Below are 16344 nucleotides of genomic sequence, written 5' to 3' on the forward strand. Positions count from 1 at the left end.
TGTTCTTGGCTTCTGTTAGTAAGATTCTTACATTTGCCTCTCGCCATCTGGTAATCTCTGGAGTCAGTTATTATAGTTGTCTCTGGTTAAAGCTTGTTCCTCTTGTGATTGTCTTAGTCTCCATCAGCAGACGTGGGAGACTAGCTCTTTCTTGAGTTTCAGTGGTCAGAGCACTCTCTGTAGGCAAGCTCTCTTCTTGCAGGGCCGGTGCCCAGATATCTGTCGTTTGAACCTGCCTCCTGACAGAAGTTGTGTTCTACTCACCAGAGATCCTAAGATCCTGTGGAGAGTGCTCTGGGGACCTTGGTGGTGTCCGCAGACTCCACACCCAAGATGACCCGGTGCTTGGGCCGACCGGTAGGGGCCCACTAGAGAACTCCTAAACCCGATAAACAGCTTCAGTGCAGTAGCTGGATATAAAATCAAACAAATCAATGGCCTTTCTCTACACAAGGATAAATGAACTGAGAAAGAAATTAGGGACACAATACCTTTCTCAATAGTCACAAATAATATAAAATACCTTGGTGTGACTCTAAGTAAGGAAGTGAAAGATCTGTATGATAAGAACTTCAAGTATCTGAAGAAATAAATTGAAGTTCTCAGAAGATGGAAAGTTCTCCCATGCTCATGGATCCACAGGATTAATATAGTAAAAATGGCTATCCTGTTGAAAACAACCTACAAATTCAATGCAATCCCCATCAAAATTCCACCTCAATTCTTCACTGAGATAGAAAGGGCAATTTGCAATTCATCTGGAAAAATAAAAAACCTAGGATAGCAAAAACTATTCTCAACAATAAAAGAACCTCTGGTGGAATCACCATGCCTGACATTAAGCTGTACTACAGATCAATTTTGATAAAAACTGCATGGTACTGGTACAGCAACATACAGGTAGATCAATGGAATAGAATTGAAGACCCAGAAATGAACCCACACACCTATGGTCACCTGATCTTTGACAAGGGAGCTAAAACCATCCAGTAGAAAAAAGACAGCATTTTCAATAAATGGTGCTCGTACAACTGGTGGTTATCATGTACAAGAAAGCAAACTGATCCATTCTTATCTCCTTGTACAAAGCTCAAGTCTAAGTGGATCAAAGACCTCCACATAAGACCAGAGACACTGAAATTAATAGAGGAGAAAGTAGGGAAAAGCCTTGAAGATATGGGCACAGGGGAAAAATTCCTAAACAGAATAGCAATGGCATGTACTGTAAGATCAAGAATTGACAAATGGGACCTCATAAAATTGCAAAGCTTCTGTAAGGCAAAAGACACTGTCAATAAGACAAAAATGCCACTAACAGATTGGAAAAGGATTTTTACCAATCTTAAATCTGATAGGGGACTAATATCCAATATATACAAAGAGCTCAAGAAGCTGGACTTCAGAAATTCAAATATCCCCATTAAAATGTGGTAGAGAGCTAAACAAAGAATTATCAACAGAGGAATACCGAAAGGCTGAGAAGCACCTGAAAAAAATGTTCAACATCCTTAATCATCAGGGAAATGCAAATCAAAACAATCCTGAGATTTCACCTCACACCAGTCAGAATGGCTAAGATCAAAAACTCAGGTGACAGCAGATTCTTTGAGGATGTGGAGAAAAAGGAACACTCCTCCATTGTTGGTGGGATTGCACGCTTGTACAACCACTCTGGAAGTCAGTCTGGAGGTTTCTCAGGAAATTGGACATAGTACTACAGAAGATACAGCAATACCTCTCCTGGGCATATACCCAGAAAAAGTTCCAATATTTAATAAGGACACATGCTCCACTATGTTCATAACAGCCTTATTCATAATAGTCAGATGCTGGAAAAAACCCAGATGTCCCTCAACAGAAGAATGGATACAGAAAATGTGGTACATTTTCAAAATGGTCTACTACTCAGCTATTAAAAACAATGATTTTATGAAATTCTTGGATAAATGGATGTATCTGGAGGATATCATCCTTAGTGAGGTAACCCAATCACAAAAAAGTCATTAGATATGCACTCAATGATAAGTGGATAGTAGTCCAAAAACTTAGAATACCCATGATACAATTTGCAAAACACAAGGAAATCAAGAAGAGGGAAGACCGATGGGTGGATACTTCATTCCTCCTTAGAATAGGGAACAAAATACCCATGAAAGGAGTTACAGATACAAAATTTGTAGCTGGGACGAAAGGATGGACTATCCAGAGACTACCCCACCTAGGGCTACATCCCATTATCAGCCACCAACCCCAGACACTATTTTGTATGCCAGAAAGATTTTGCTAAAGGGACCATGTTATAGCTGTCTCGTATGAGGCTATGCCAGTGCCTGGCAAATACAGAAGTGGATGCTCACAGTCATCTATAAGATGGAACACAGGGCCCCCAATGGAGAAGCTAGAGAAAGCACCCAAGGAGCTGAAGGGGTCTGCAACCCTATAGGTGGAACAACGATATGAACTAACCAGTACCCCCAGAGCTCATGTCTCTAGTTGCATATGTAGCAGAAATGGCCTAGTTGGCCATCACTGGGAAGAGAGGCCCTTTGTTATTGCAAACTTTATATGCTTCAGTACAGGGGAATGCCAGGGCCAAGAAGTAGGAGTGGGTGTGTAGGGGAGCAAGGCGGGGGGAGGGTATAGGGAACTTTCCAGATAGCATTTGAAATTTGAAATGTATATAAAGAAAATATCTAATAAAAATACTTAAAATAAAAAAAGAGTGACCTTGAATTTCCTTCAACTGATAGGCACCTTCACCATCTATATACACCCAAGATCTGAGTTTGCTGAATCTGCATTGCATTTGATAAAACTAATCTTGTAGGAAAGCTATACCAAAAGGCACCTGAAGGACAGGGCTCAGGTCTGTAACACACCCTCTAAGATGGTAAGAGAGGTCAGCATAGTCAGGGAAGGCATGGGAAGACGAAGGCTTCCTAGCGTCCCTCACTAGTCTGCCATCTCTAAGCTGATAGTTTATCACACAGTGATTCCAGAAACAGCATGATGTAGGACAGCGTCCATTATGCTGAGAGCAAAAACATCTGTAGTTTGGCCTATTCTCAGCATACACCTGTGCCCGTGAGCCTCTTAACTACTTCTATAATTTTCCCTGTATCATTGGCAGGAGGAGATGGGTGGTACCATACTTCCTGACTTTTTCCTGTGTGATCTCTCCTGTTTCTCGAGGAATCAGTATGCAGGTAGGAACCACTATCTATTTTGAATCTCTCTGACTGATAATTGTTTTGTTTTGTTGTTTGTTTTCTCAACAGTCTGTATTCTCAAAGGCAAATGCAACTGAACTCTGAGGGTTGTGGTAGGGGGCTGCCCCTGATCAGCAGAGTTACCCACGTCATCCTAAGTAGGGCCACGTGTTTCAGATCCATCTCTGGGAAATGCTAGGAGTCACCTCTGTGCCTTTATTTAGTTGCCAGTGATCTCACAGGCGAAGTGTCAGTTAGGGAGAATGCCTGAATCATATTTTCCAAGTAAGAAAGTGCAGGTTAAGGAAAGAATACTGTGTAGTTCATGCTAGGAAAATGATGTCATTCTACCTTAATTAAAAAATGTATTTTTTTTAAAAAGAGAAGAATATCACACACAGAATGAAGCAGAGTCCTTGAGTTCTAACACCAGACTCAATCTTCAGTTCTGGCCTACTCCAACCAGACTGCCAGAGCTCCAAGAGACCTTTTAGTTCCAAACTACCCCAGGTTCAGGAAGGGATGTCACCAGTTCACCCCTGGATACACTTGGTTCCTAACACTCCTGCTGGACTCAAAGGGTGGAGTGGGATCGACTCAGGGAAAGAGCCCGTGACAGCCTGAGCCCAGTGTCCTGCAGTGGGTGGTTCCAGGAAATTCCAGGCCAGAGGGCCTAACTGGCTGCTATTTTTAATGTCTATGAAACAAACCCAGGGAGAAACTCAGTTCAGTCAAAGCAAAGCAATCGTCTCAGAGAAGGAAGGGATGGATAATGTGCACCAGTCTCTGTGCCTCTGGGTGAAGCCATGCGTGTGGGCAGCTTATAGCTACAGCATCCCCTAGACAACCACACAACAGTTTATGGCCATACAAGTCTGGGCTGACCCTTAAAACAGCATCTTAACAGAGGAGTGCTATGTTTCCTGGGATTGTATGAGAATAATGGTTTCCTTTGACTGGTCATGCTCCAAAATCTACATTCCAATATGTTGTACCAAACTCTGCAAGTCAGAGTTCTAAAATGAGGCAGCCCTTAAGGGCTCAATTGCTTGATAAATCCAGCAGGATTACTCCAATATCAAAGTTAGGGTTCTCTGAACCAGCCCACATACCATCTGGCATCTCTACATGTCACCCCTGCTTCCTGCTGGCTCCTCCCTCAAAGGACACAGGAAGGTCAAGGGAAAAACAATATCCACATCCCCTCTAATCCTAACATTGCTTCAGAGTCCAGTGCATAGTCTCTGGTCACGTGGATGCCAGTCTAAGGGACAATGTTGTTCCTATAAGACTCACACTCTAGTAGTGTTGTTTATCCAGGTTCCTTCAGGACATCAGAGCCCAGGCTGTGGATGTAGCTGTTAGTAGAGTACTTGCCTAGCATTCAGGAAACACTGGCTTGGTCAGAACATGTCATGAACTGGATATATTGGTGTAGGTCAATTCTAATTCCAGCATTTGGGACATAAAGGCAGGAGGGTCAGTAGTTCAAAGTCATCTTTAGCCACGTAGTGAGTTCCTGGCTATCCCAAGCCACATGAGAGTCTGCCTTAAATCAGTGGATTAATTTGTTTTTTTTTGTTTTGTTTTGTTTTGTTTTGTTTTTAAAGAAAGAAAAGAACATTAAAACATTTCACAGTGTAGAAACTGAACAGAGATGCTCAGGGCTCCTCTATTGGATTATACCTCTATGAAACTTTGTCACAACACTGTGACAAACCCTGTGCCTGTCTGTCTGTCCTACTGTGTCTAAGTCTGGCTCTTGGAATTTATGTGGGCTATAAATGCAGATTGGACTGCAGGTTCTGGGCTGCTGGAGGTTTAGTGTTCCTCTTTTGAAACACTATGGTGTACACACAGACCTGGTAACTGGAGAACTTGGAGGTTTCTCACATTCATTCTCTCTCTCTCTCTCTCTCTCTCTCTCTCTCTCTCTCTCTCTCTCTCTCTCTCTGTGTGTGTGTGTGTGTATGTGTGTGTGTGAGTGTAGCTACATATGGTCAGGAGTCCTTGGACATCAGAAACAAGTGTCAGACCCCCCCCCTGGAAATTACAGACAACTATATGCTGACATAGAGGCTAGAAATCAAACTCTGCTCCTCTGGTGTTTTTAACAGCTGAATCATTTTACCAGCCCCAAGTAAGAGCTCTCTTTGTACCAAAGAGGGAGTATCTCAATGGGTCACCACATGCATTTTTACTGCCTGCTTGGCCATGGTGTGGGAAAGAGGGAACTCCGTTCAAGCTAACTCTTGCCCTGAGTTCCTGCTAAGTGTCAGAGATGAGGATTGTGCCAGAAAAAAAGTTAGTGATGTGGGGAATACTGAGGTGGCCAGTGCAAGATAAAGGGTAGTGATGGACTAAGAAGCTTGTTTATAAAGCAAGGAAGAAGGCTAATATCCTGAGGATTTAACATGGTTGAGTAAAGGATTTAGTCTGTATAACACTTGTTGACAGATGTTCTGCCCTCAAGGCAGTACAAAGCAAAGTAACCACAGCTGAGGCGCCTTTGTAATATAAGTTTCAGGTCATTTTTAAAAGGTAAAATGCACCTTGCATGCCTGAGGGAGACAAACACAAGCAAGTATTACGTACTGGCAGATGACAGGGTCTTTTTTTCTAACTGTCATGGGGTTCTGGCTCTGCTAAGCCACCAGCCCTGAGGGTGGACTTAATAGAGTCTGGAAAGAAGGCCGGATGACAGGCCACCTGCACATCATGTGTTTGCTTGGGTGCTGGGCCACTTGACTCTTCTTAAACAGGGGTTGGAGATAGTAGCTCTTTGTAGGGCATGGTAGATGCAGCTGTGGAGTGCTGTGGTGAGAATTAGGTGTGTAGGGAGAGCTAGCTTCAAACGCTGGTGAAGTAGAGTAACAGAAGTCCTATATCTTCAACTACAGAGACTGTGAAATAATGAAATATGTCAAAGGTACTGGGCCACACCTGTGATGCATGTTAAGATACAGATACAGGGAACCCAGTGCCTAAAAATCTTAGCACAATAATGTCACAGTACTTTTCCAAAGAAGCAGGGGGAATGGAGGTGCCAGAAATATTCGTATGTCCTTAGGGTGAAAGTTGAAAGCCATCACTATCTTGAGGGAACCCACACTGAGATGAAAGTGCTCACTTTCAACCTCAGTTGGACCATAGCCTACCAGAATACTCAGAATACCCTCTTAGCACTGAGAGAAGCTTGGCGCTTGGTATGGCTAGCACAGGGAGATATAGCAGCAGACATGACCTATGGCTTCCCAAAGGAGTCCCCAAATTAGAGTTGCCATGGGCACAATCAAGAGAGTGGGAGAGAAGAGAAAGGGGAAGATAGAAATGGAGACACAGAGAAGAAGAATGGAGCAGGAGGGCCATCTTGCCCCTAGCAAGGCTAAGGTGATAGTAAGATAGTTGGGTCAGGCAGAGATCTTATTAATCTTCTTAGCAGACTTAATAGACTCCATTTGAGATATCGTCTGTTTAGTCAGTGTAATATCTATTGATTTAGAATATATTGTAGGAATTGTTCTGTAGTATTATTCTATAAATTTCTTATTTTGTCCCATTTCATCTTCACAATTCACTGGTATATGGCATCACTCCAAGTTTTTTTGGATAAAGAAGCTAAACTAGGGATTAAAGTAGTCCCACCTCACTTGCTCTAGTCACACAGACAGTGGAAGAAGCAGGCCCTGAGGTTATACCTTTGTGAGGTTATCTTCCACAACTCTCCACCACAAGCCATGCCTGCATAAGAGCCCTGATCCCCTCCCTCCATTCTCCAGTAGAAGTCACAATAGACCTGATAGGGTCCAAATCATCTGGCTCCTACAGGTTGCTCAATGGTTTGGAATATAGTTCTGGTCTTGTAGTGGGCTAAACAAAGAACAAGTCTTGGACATACTTCCCTACATTGAGTGGTGAGGTCTAAATATTCTTCAAATCTGACAGACTCACTGGATCCCTTGAGGTATATATATATATGGATGAGGAAATGCATCTTGCAGCTTTGGCTTTTGGCCTTTGGATCACATCTTCTACAAACTTGTCCCTGGAGATGATTTCTAATGGAGCTAGACTCTAGGAATGGATAGACGGACTAAATGGGTCCAAGGTGTTAGGTATCTAATAGCCAGCTTATCGAGATATTAGAAGATTGAATCCCTGGCAGATATCTGATGCCAATTACTTGAGTAAATCTAAATAAAGAATTCCCAGTCATTTTCGTCCTAAATCTCTGACCCAAAAATCATGAGTAAAACACCCTAAGGGCTTATTTGAAATTGCTGGTTAGGGTTAACATTGATTAGCAAAGAAATTGTTGGCTTTCATGGGTCATTTTGAATACTGTAGGGTCAGATGAGCCACTTGTAGGTTAAAGTCTGGTTACAGGATGGGGGAATATCTAGGGTGAGTAGATCTGTCTGCTTTGCTCAGAGAGACTGAAGAATTTCTCTTGACAATCATAACCAGTGCTCCGTCCCAGCTGTAAACAGGAAACTTCCAAGGAGAGAATCTAGGAAAAAACTTTGCCTCGATGAGTGAAGAATCCATCTCCTATAGAGCCAAGAAGGGCAGCAGAAGCCCAGAGAGCAGATGAGCCATCCAGATGGATCTCTGAGAAAGATGAAGGCTCGGGGATGATGGAAAGAGAAAATAGAGGGCAGAAAAGCAAATACCGCTGTGTAGGCATGAGCAGTGCGGTGACATTTTGCTGTTATTGTCGATTCTGCTTCTCATTTCAGCAGCCATCTTGTTTCAGGATTCTAGGTCCCCTGGGGCAGGATTTGAGTTTGTCATCATCCGGGACATGTCCTCTGAAGGTAATCTCCCAGTTCCCCTGAGCATTCTAAAGATGGAGTTTCTGCTCCCAGGAGCTGTGAGTTTATAGAGACAGGATTAAGCACATCATTATTCTCCACCTTGTCCCCCCAAATTGATGGGTTAGCATCAATCTGCTTCATAACTCAGCGTGAGTTCATTTTGAAAACAACAGATGCGAATGCCTCAGACCTTGCAGTCTCTGGCTTTATATTAATGGCTTGAAATGCAACCTGCCTAGGCATCCCTCCAGCTGCCACCAAAAAGCACCAGTGTCTGTCTTGTTTACAGACAGAGCTTGTATACAATCTTGCCTTTGGGCTTGAAGTTGTATAAAAATTCAGACGCTGAAGACAAATCAGACTTTCAGGGGCTGCTTGAGAACAGGGATACAAAACCTGATGCCAGGCAATTAGCCAGTCCTACAAAGAGAGCAGGGAGGAAGAGGGAAGTGGGGAAGGAGAAGAAAAGGTGAGTGTGCGAGTGTGTGGTTAGGTTACTTGGAGTATGTTGGGAAGCTGCTGATCTGGGGCACATCTGAGTAACCTGGGATAAACAGCCCTGGGGACTCAGCCCTGGGCTTTTAGCCAGTGCATGGTTTATTTTCATTTGTACAGAGGAGAGTATGGATGGACAAAAGACAGGTGATTAGGATAAAGAATTGTGACATTGTAGAGAGAAAGACAGAGAGAGAGCGGGAGAAAGTGGGGTGGGGGGAGAGAGAAGGAGGGGGAGATGGGGAGAGAGAGAGGGAGAGAGAGAGAGAGGGAGAGAGAGAACATTTGTTGGTTAAAGAGACATATTTATTGTATCTGAAATAATAGTTTAAGATTCTAAGAACATCTGCAGTTTAACGAAACCCACAAGAAACGCAAGCAGGCACTTGCATTTGTCTTAGGATGCTGAAGGCAGCCAGGTGGAGCTTTTCACAAGTGTGTTGGAGCTGGTACGTCTAAATCCTGAACTTGGCATTTTTTCAGGGTGGTGATGAAGGGCTATGATGGAAGGAAATTAATAACAGGGGAGTGTATGGCTCACCATCTAGACCACAAATGGCAATCCCTGTGCCAAAGTAACCTCCCTGAAAGCACTGCACCTTGGTGTGGCTGCTTTCTGGCTACAAAGCCAGCCATGGGTGGTTACAATAAGAACTCTCTATGGCCTATAAAGTCTAAAACATTTGCTCTCTCATTCCTCAGCAGAAACATGTGCCAGCTTTGCTCAGGCGAGCACCATGTACTCTCACCTTGGTGCCACTTTGTCACTGCTGTCCACAAATAGTGTTGGAATATGCACAATTACCAAAGGGGTGGAAAAGGTAAGCATATACAGATCATAAGCATTCGTATACATGGATATAAGCACAGGCAAACACACACAGACAAATAAAAACAAGCATATTTTCTCATACAATGAAAGAAGAAGTGACAAGGAAGAAGTATCAAAGGCTTCATTGAGGAAAAACAGAGGAGGGGTGGGTGAGAGCACCTCTATCTCAAACTGCCTGCTCCTCCCATGTGCCAGACACTCATTGCTTGTGCACACACCATAGGGCAGAGAGTATAGAAGAGTCCCTGTTTGGAGGGCCTCTCTTGGCATAGAGGTGTGCTTGATCCTTGTATGGACATCAAAAGTTAGATTAATCATCCCTTAGTGGAAGATAAGCAGAAGTTGGTGCCTGCAGAGTATATCTTTTGGATCCTTTGGTGGCTAGAGTTCTGGTGCCTTATTGCCTTCCAGAAATGTAAGTGGGACTGAACTCAGTTGCCTAGACCCTATATTGACTATTTTGCCCTAATAAGTCATTCCCAGATAAACTGCAGGGGCTCACATTCTGGATTTAGAGTCTGAGCCCAGAAGGACTGATGTGTACAGAGGGACAAAAAAGAGGAGACAGGGTTTAGCTTCTACACTGCCATTCAGCTAGGGTCAAGCCCAACTGTGTTGGGCAACCAGCCCCATTTGCTGTTGGCAGTGAGATTCTTTGTTGTGCTCCATGTTTTCCTGTTCTTGATGAACTATCCTGTACTTTGAAGTATAAGAATAACAGGAATAATTTAACCTAGAGTCCATGATAACATATGGTTTTCCTCATTACCTTAAGACCAAGGAAAACATCACACATAAGCAAAGAGAGACTGGTTAACCCTTTGTGCTATGCAAAATGGTTTTAATCCAAATAAATTTTTGGGGGGCACCAAAGGCTATAGACAAGCAAAGGAAGAGAAAAAAGGCACTCCTTTGTGTTTTCGTCTTGTAAACTCGGAGTCATATGAATACATCCTTCAGCAACACAATTACTTGCTTTATTAGTTTTAAAGTTACAGGTACACACATGCATGTCCACATAAAATATGCATTTGCATACATGTAAAGGTTACACACAATGTTGGATAGAATGTGGAAACACATTAGTCCTTCATTCAGAAACTAAATAGGAGTGAGAGCATCTGAAGGAAGAAGGGTGTCTCACTAGGGGTTCCTTTGAGCCCTAAGGTCTCTCTTCCAAGAGGAAAGTTAGCATTTACAGAGGAAGTCACTGTCAAACAGTGAGAACCTTCAGAATGCCATGCTCACAGCAAAGGTCTGCACTGGAACAGGGATGTCCTCTCCTCTCCAACATAAGGGAAATTATGGTATAAGGCAATGGACATGGTGATAGCAAGGGAAAGAAAGATGGTTTGAGGGAGTGGTATCATGTTTTATCCTTGGACCTTTCTTATTATCTTTTAGGAAACAAGCTTGGCTTAAATGGGTCCCTTCTGAGTCATATTCCAGTGTGTCCGATTGCACTAAAGCAATCATGTGTGTGAAGCAAACCATGTCCTTATTGTAGGTGCATTACTGTTGGCAGGCTCCCTGACAGCCCATGAGCTTAAGAAAAGAGTAGTGTGTTGTGTGGTGAGGGTTCAGGGTAACAATTGACAGCACTCATGGAATGCTTACTGAGAGCCAGGACTCTGTATATTCCATCATTGCCTGGAAGTCAAAAGTATTAGGAACTTGAAGCAGCTGGTTACATTATATCTATAGCCAAGAGCAGAGAATACCGAGTTAGTGTGTGTATTCTAGTGATCAGCTCACTTTCTCCAGTCTTATATAGCTCAGGATCTCTTGTTCAGGAAATGGTACCATTCATATTGGATGGATTTCCCCACTAATTAAGACAATACCCCACAGAAATAGCCCCAGGTTTACATAATTAAGACAATTATTCGGGATTTCTTTCTCAAGTACTTTTGGATTATATGAACCTGAAAATGTCAATCAACCATCACATCATGTTATTGTGTCTCAAGAAATTATTCAACTTGCTCAAGAAAATTGACCAGCATACATACCAGGGACTTATCCATGCTGTCTAGGAATTGCCATTTTATTGAAGAGTTACACTCCCCAACCATGGGGGTGGGGAAGATTCTCGGTGATGTCCTATTACCGCACCTACCACATGAGTGATTTTTTGTACTGTCCTATACTCTGCACCAGAGCCTAAGATGGACAGGACCCAAGTGCAAATGCCTTGATCCTTGGAAGCATCTCTGAAGCATGTGAAGTATGGGGCAGTGAGGTAACATAGTGTCATTAACTAGAGCTTGTTCTTGCTGGGAAATTCTGGAAGGTGGCGGAAGACTCAGCTTAGGAAGGTGGAAAGTATGGTAGTTTTCCACTCACCCCTGTCCATCACTGGTGGAGTATCAGCTGTCCATATCTCTGGAGCATTAACTCCTTGTTGCTACCAGTTTCCCTTGTGTGAGAGTAGTGTGTCCTAGAGAGGAGAATGTCCTCAAGGCTAGGGCTCTCAGGTGCTTGGTAGAGGCCATACCTCAGCAGAAGTTAAGTCAAGGGAACAGGTCAGCATATCAAGTTCCAACCATTAGAGAAAGGTCAGAATAAGAAACTAGGAATTTTTCTACTCATAGTTTCATCAGGGATTTATCATGTGTGATGATATGTTCATATTGGTATTTTCTGCATCTTATTGAATAACCATATGTTCTTTTATATGCTGCACTACACATAATGACATGTATATATTCATTCTTACACCCTGGAATGAAATGACTTGATCAAAATGTCTGTTGTGCTATTAATACTACCTTCCAATTTTTAATAAGAATTTTGTCAACAACAACAACAAAAAAGAAACTAGTAATTTTAATGTTTCCTTTTTTCCCAACAAATGTTATTGAGAAACTGGATTTCCACATTAAAAAAGAAACTGTACTTGGAGTCTTATACTGTACAAAATAGTTAGCTCAAAATGTTAGCTCAAAGACATGGGCATAAGATAAGATGCAAAACCATAAGACTCTTAGAAACATAAAGAAATGATTGTAGGATGCTTGATTTGGCAGTGGTTTTATAGATAAGATCCCCAAAGCAGAAGCAGTGAGAAAAACAAGCAAGCAAACAAACAAACATGTAAGAAGTAGACTGAAACAAATTAGACCAAATACAGGCTGCTAGCTTCCATAGGCTGAGGGAAGAGGAGTGTTGCTCAGTGGGTAAAGTTCCAATATGGCTTGATGAACAGAGGTTGGAGTTTGGGTGCACAGTGGCTGCCTGTACCTACTTAATGCCCTAATGTGTACACTAAAAAATTCTTGAGACTGCAATTCATCTATGATGTGGATTTCACCACAATGATGGAAGGAAACACTCTCTAAGCAGCTCTGATGTGGAGCCAGATTGGAGTGGACCAGATCCCACATGTTGTAGTTCATCAAAGAGGTTCACATCTTTTGAAATTCACATGGAAGAAAGACTCCTCTGGGTGTTTCCCAATTCAGCATTCCAAAAGTCCAAAAAAAAAAAAAAAAAAAAAGAATGAAGGTGGAAGAGCCAAGGGAGGCAACCAAAGGAAGTTGAGCCTCTCTGCACTCTTACAGAATCAGCGACATTCCTTTATGAAGTGTAGCGTTACCATTTTCTATTCTGGTAACATGAAAGTGTTCAACTTTCTAAAATGTCATGTGACATGTGACACATGCAAGCAGACTTAAGCTCTGACTGCCTCATGTGCTGGTCATTTTTCTGCACAGGTCAACCCACAATCTTAGTGGCTTCTCCCTAGACATTTTTATTTGTGTAGTCACAGATTTGAACTTTGTCAGGTCAAGGCTGGAATGAGCTGTGTTGGAACTGATTTTAGTGCCTGCCTGTTGAGTTCAGACCTGTAGATTCCCTCAATATGGGGTCCAGGCTGGAAAAACAGCAGCTGCTTGATGAAGTTCTTGTCATAACAGCCAGTTAGAGTGTGAGCAACGCTGGCAGAGACACTGTGCCTCTCAGAGCCCCAGCTTACAGCCGGCATGTGACATGAACCCTTGTTCTACCTACCAAGCAAGTCATACTGCCAATGCTGACATTGACAAAAACCATTACAAGATATTGCTAGTCTACAAGATAAAAGGCTAAAATGTGTTAATCTACAAAGTGCTGAGATCAACAATCTGATTGGGCACATTTTACTGGGGGCACAGCAAATCGAGACCATTTAAGGGAAAACAAAACTTAGGAAAAATGCTTCAGGACATTAGTTCAGAGCCAAGACCTACAGACTCAACATTTCTTCATGGCCTGGAGTATGTGGACTACAGGGGCAGGTTCAGCTGGGAAGACTGAAATGATATGGCACTGATGGGTTTGGCATGTCTGGTCCAGATTAGCAAAGGGTAAGATAATCAGAGTGAAATTTCCAAGAAGCAGGCCCAAGGGGGAAAACATGAATTCAAGTGTTGGATGCCAAAGGCCCCAAGTTTTGAAAGAGGAGAGGTATTCACTGTCAAGCAGGTGTCTAGAGAACCCTATCCGGAACCTGAGGCACCCACTGTATAGGGTACACTGTTTCATTCAATGAGTTGGTAGACTCTTGCTGAAGGTGTGCTATGCTATGAGGAGACTGTGTTGTAGATGGTGTCATCCTGTATGTATGTGGTGCTGTGGATGGTGTCATACTGTAGGTATGTCATATAGTAGGTGTTTTATGCTGTAGGTGGTATCATAATGCAGTGTGTCACACTGTCATACTGTTGGTATATGTACTGTGCTTGTAAGAAATATGACAGTGTTTTATGCTGAAAATGGTGTCATGCTACAGATCTTATTGTGGTGTATGTCATGTTACAGGCATGTCATGCTGCAGGTGGTATCTTGTGTGTCATGTTGTAGGTGTTGTGATGTGTGCCATGCTGTAGGTGTGTCATGCTATAGGCGGTATTAGGGGGCATTGTGCCATCAGCAAGCAGCAGCCTGGTGGGTATGTATACATGTTATGTCTGAGGGCCCAGACTTTCCTAAGTTTATTTTGTGACTCTTTCTTTCTTGTTCATGCCATGCGACCTTTTAGGAGCCAGAAAAATTATGACTGATTGCAGGTAAAAGGGGAACCTATACATTATTGTAGCATTACATTCTCTGGTATCAAATAGAAAATCCAGCCTTAGTAAATTTCTGATTAAGCAAAATTTAGGGATAAAATTCTTTCTTCCCGATGTTCTGTGAGGCTAGAACCTTTCTCTAAGAACAGAGATGAAAGCGACCTCTGAGAAAAGGTGGCAAGGTAGGCCGGATGTAGTAGCACACATATTTAACCCTAATATTTGAGAGACAAAGGCAAAGGGATTGCTGTGAGTTTAATGCCAGCCAGAGTTACACAGTGAGACTCAGTCTCAAAAAGATCCAACAGCAACAGCAACAGCAACAACAACAACAACAATAAAATGCAGCCTGGTCATAGACCAGTGGCTGTCTGCAGATTGGTTCCATACTAGTTGTCTGGGGCACAGAGAAATTGACTTACTTTCCTTTCTTTAAGTTTGCAGAGGGCCTTGCAAGAGTACAGCAGAGGCTTAAGTGTATTTTTCTGGGCTGGGAGGCTACCACTCTCAAAGCAGAGTTTCAGAGAACTTCCAATGATGCTTTACTGAAAATGGAAACTTGAAAGAGAAGAGGATGAAAGGAAATGGTAAGCTAAAGTGTATCTCCGCAGAAGCCACCAAGGACTCTTTTTGTACACTCAAGAGATGGGCTGTTTGGAGAGGTAGAGACAATGTGCTATTATTCGCTAAAAGGCAGTAGGAGATGGTTTATGAATTCAACTGCACACTTCAGAGACCTCACAAAGAGGGAGTGGAGCCCTAAGGACACATGTCCCAGCCTTTGGGAAGTGTAATATGATAAAGCAGGAACCTGGAGTGGAAGCAGTAAAAGGACCACCCAGTGGAGCCCATCAATTAAAGGCTAAGCATGAAAGGGGTGCCCTATTCAAGAAGCGAAGGAAGTACCTGGCTCTTGTTAAACTCTTAGTCAACACTACATGCTGCTTTAATGACTTCCCAGAATATTTGTACAGGGAAAAATACAGTCCATCTACTGTGTACATCAGGGTCATTGCCCGGTTAGCACCCAGACCTCCCTCCCACTCAAAGCTAGAGCTGACTTTCAGGCAGAATCAACCCCTTGAGGAGGAGATGGATATTAAATTCAGAGACCACCCTGACACCTGTGATCACACATACTTCCCTCCTGCAGGGAATATGGGTCTTGGCTCTTCTGATTCTGCTGGCTGGAAGTCTTGTCCCTCCAACTACTACCTCCACTGAGCATCCCATGTCTATCTACTTGTTTGACTTTTGGGTTTTGGAATTTTTTTTACAGGTTCCTTCTTAGTCTTCCAAGTAGTGGGGTTACAGATGTGTGCCACCACACCTGGCACCCTGAGTCATTGGGAAGTTATGATGGCATAGCCTAAGCTGCTGGGTCTTTGGTTTGAACTCATTCTCTATAGGCACATGGTACACAGTGGACACTGGGACAGGCTGGATCTTGTACAAGAAGTACAAGAAGTGATCTGGGAATTAGTAAAAGATACCATGGAGGCACAAAACCTCCCTGCAGTAGAAGTATTTGAGAGGTATCTAGGGAATGGGGAATTTAACTGAGATTAGAACCATATGTAGGAGTTATCTGTAGGACAGGAAAAAGTGAGACTGAGGAAAAGAACATTTGAGGTTTCTGTGTGACCAGAAGGCTGACAAATCATCATCATCATTAAATACACACACACACACACACACACACACACACACACACACACACACACACACACACACACACACACACACAGCAGAGAGAGAGGCCAATGGTAGATCTGGGCCTGACTACAGAGAGGTTATGAGACTCCTGAACACTGGAGCTCCCTCTGAGCAGAGGGGAGGTGGTTAGTACTTGCTTTAATAGTGGCCCAATTTGAAGAGATTATTTTTATGCTATGTGTAAAACAGTGAATCAGAGGCTAGGTATAGGAGGGCAGAAA

General features: G+C 42.9%; 1 long non-coding RNA gene across 1 annotated transcript; it reads left to right on the top strand.

The window, feature by feature from the left end:
• The first annotated feature begins 3134 nt into the window (after window positions 1-3134).
• Window positions 3135-14878, top strand: Gm36597. The gene is made up of 3 exons (XR_375096.1): window positions 3135-3206; window positions 9224-9342; window positions 14845-14878. It is a non-coding gene; the product is annotated as a predicted gene, 36597 (long non-coding RNA).
• The last annotated feature ends 1466 nt before the right edge of the window (window positions 14879-16344 follow it).

The sequence above is a fragment of the Mus musculus genome, chromosome 2, assembly GCF_000001635.26.
Source record: "Mus musculus strain C57BL/6J chromosome 2, GRCm38.p6 C57BL/6J".
Taxonomy (NCBI): Eukaryota; Metazoa; Chordata; class Mammalia; order Rodentia; family Muridae; genus Mus; species Mus musculus.